Here is a 2,927-nt window from a genome sequence, read left to right as displayed (position 1 = left end):
GAAGGCTGTGACGAGAGGATTGAGAGAAGTGATTTTGGGAAAGATTTTAGGCGAGATTAGGGGGAAGAGAGGGGGAAGGAGGGTGGTGGTTGCAGGGCATCACGCCATTCTCCACAGGGGTAGCCTCGTAGTTATCCTAGTAAGATATTACTCCGAGTGGTCATGTGGCCTTGGATCGGATCCAAGCAGATCGGCACACGTTTAACACCAGCGCAGCTGGTAGGGGCAGGCAGCACTACGGTCATCAAATACGCGTTGAAGTGTCACAGACGGTCACCGCTCAAAATAAGGTATTGTATTTGCTGACATGGCTGTATGTGGGTCCCAAAGTCAGGTAACTTAACATTTAGTTGGAGAAAAACTGGAGGTCGTAGGGGGTTTTGTGCAAAAGTGTCATCGACTACTTGATCAGGGCCGCGCAAGCAGATCGTTGACTGAGATTTCCCCTCGCCTCCAATCCTCTGCTCGACCCGGTTCAGCGACCTCCCGCCGGAGCTCCACCGCTGGTCGCGAGCTCCTCCGTTCAGCACTCCGCCGGTAGGCCCATCCGTTTCCGCTTATTTGCCGCCCCGATTGTGTATACTCAACATGATGCTTCCCCTCGTTCATATGGCGGCTTACGATCCATGGTGATGGTCGGCAGCGCTGCCGATCATGCCGTTCGACAGGCCGAGCCCTCCCAGAGAGGTCTCCGGCCTCGTGAAGCTCTGGTCACCGCACCACACCAGTGACAGCAGCCTCTCCCTCGGCGGCTTCATCTCGACGGCAACGTCGGGTTGATTCTCCCGCGACGCGCCACTGAACAGCAGGGCTAGGTGCTCGCCCAGGTCGGCAGCGTACTGGAGTGTTCAGCAGTAGGAGTGTACCGGATGTACTCAGTGGCAGGGTAACAAATTCCAGGGGACAGGAGCACATGAGCAGATGGTGTTGGATGCGACACAAGCGGTGCTTCTACTGAAGATTGTATTAGTTCTGCTACAAGCGTTGTGCTCTGTGTGAAGATGTGAACTGATGGCTATTTCATCAAAGCAGTGTGTGGTGTTAGCTAATGTAGTTGTTGAATGGATGTAAATACTGAGCTTGTTTGGCTATTTGATGAAAGCAGTGTTGTTTGTGAAATGGATGTGTGTAAAACTTGAGTTTTTTTGGCATAACCTTACCAGCTCACGGTCAGTTCAATAACATGAAAAACTCAGTCAGGCCAATCACATGAAAAACTTAGTCAATCACATGAACTCACGGTCAGGTCAAGCACTAAACTGGAACATTGCTTGAAATCACTGAGACTTGAGAGACATTGTCATTGCAAAATACTTAACCTGATCTAGCACCAGGCTAAAGAGCTACGAAGATTGAATAAAAAAACCAACAATGCCAATGTAATGAGAAATATGTTTCAGTGAAACGGGAAGCACTAAGCACTAATTTTGCAAACGTTTCAAATCTGAAATAGGTAAGTGAAAAAGAGCTAGGAAGTCTGCAACAAGAAGTATACATTGTTTCCTGATAGTTCATCAAAATTCAAGTGGGCTACTGGTAAAATCAATTTTTTGACAGGAAAATGACCATGAGCTGAAAATCGAAATAATTACCAAGTTAGCATCCAAGATTTCAAATAGGGACATCAAAATAGGCTTTCAAATACAGATAACTCAAAGTAAATTCCACTGATAAATAAGAACTCTGAAGTTGGTCATCATCAGACTCCTCATCTACATTATCTGCATACAAATCATCATCACCTTTGCTAACCTCATAATCTGAGTCAACACAGTCAAAGTCGGAATCATTTTCAGCATCACTCTCTTTATCTTCTCCAGATACTTTGCTAACAAGTTCAGAGATAGTTCTCTTTCTACTACTCTGCCTTGTTGTACCAGGAATATACTCCGGATCATATACATCAATTTGACTAGTTTCCATCTCAGGCTGGGTGCTGGTACATGACTTAAGGGCTGATGACAGGGGGCAAAGGAACAACTGGGAAATGTACAACATCATCATAATTCTTCAAGCTCATACTCTGATCATGATCCAAATAAATCTTGAAGTAGTGCTGGCCAATGTCGACTAGATTATTCATAAAATTAGTGCCCACTTCATCTATTATCTCCCTCAACTCATTCTTCTCTATAGTCAGCATTGGAATGCAACAAAAAACCTTCATTCTCCCTGCTAGCTCATAACCTATTTCTTCAATAATGTTCTCAAGCAACAAAGGAGACCACATCAGAGTGTCTACTTGATCATAGTAGATAATGTGGCCATCAACATAAGACCTGTTGCAACCATTGCCCACAAAAAATCCACCATGATTGATTTCAATTGTGAAATATGAACTACATCGACCTGCCAAATCAAAATTTCATATTTTAAGTACTGAATCCATGACTAAATACAGTCAGTCAACACTATGTTTTACCTACTGCAACCTTGAGTAAATGATAGCCAATTGCAAATCTCTGTACAAATCATCACCATATGATCTGGGTGACCAATTCACTTCAAAAGATCCTTGTTTTATTTAAAACTGCTCTCAAACCCCACCCAAATCCCCTACTCAAATCATACACGGGAGCGGGAGCTCCTTCCGGACGCCGATGGGGAGTCATCGCCACCGCGGGGGAGCACGACGACAACACGCGCGCCTGACTCCCTCTCCGCCTTGATGTCGATGAAATCCGTTGGCGACCCCCAGCGAGGGCAGCAAGGATCGCGACGGCGCCGCGGCGGTTACTGCTCCCTAACCCCTCACCTAGGAACGATCGGCAGGAAGCACTCAATGCTAGGATATTTGAGGGCTTAAACGCTAATAATCGCTAGCTGCTAATCACCTATAGGCTCATGCACACTGGTAGTGGGTCTCCTGAATCCCCAAGTCAATCCATATAGAGGCTCGCATGGGCTAGTGACCGTCTGTGACACAT

The 2,927-nt window shown here is 46.0% G+C and overlaps 1 long non-coding RNA gene across 1 annotated transcript; it reads left to right on the top strand.

The window, feature by feature from the left end:
• Nucleotides 1–390: 390 nt before the first annotated feature.
• LOC127344595 (uncharacterized) lies at nt 391–1,119 on the top strand. The gene is made up of 2 exons (XR_007878097.1): nt 391–537; nt 644–1,119. It is a non-coding gene; the product is annotated as an uncharacterized lncRNA (long non-coding RNA).
• Nucleotides 1,120–2,927: the final 1,808 nt, after the last annotated feature.

The sequence above is a fragment of the Lolium perenne genome, chromosome 3, assembly GCF_019359855.2.
Source record: "Lolium perenne isolate Kyuss_39 chromosome 3, Kyuss_2.0, whole genome shotgun sequence".
NCBI lineage: Eukaryota > Viridiplantae > Streptophyta > Magnoliopsida > Poales > Poaceae > Lolium > Lolium perenne.
Note: the sequence above shows the minus strand (reverse complement) of the source record. Positions and strands in the feature narration are given on the sequence as shown.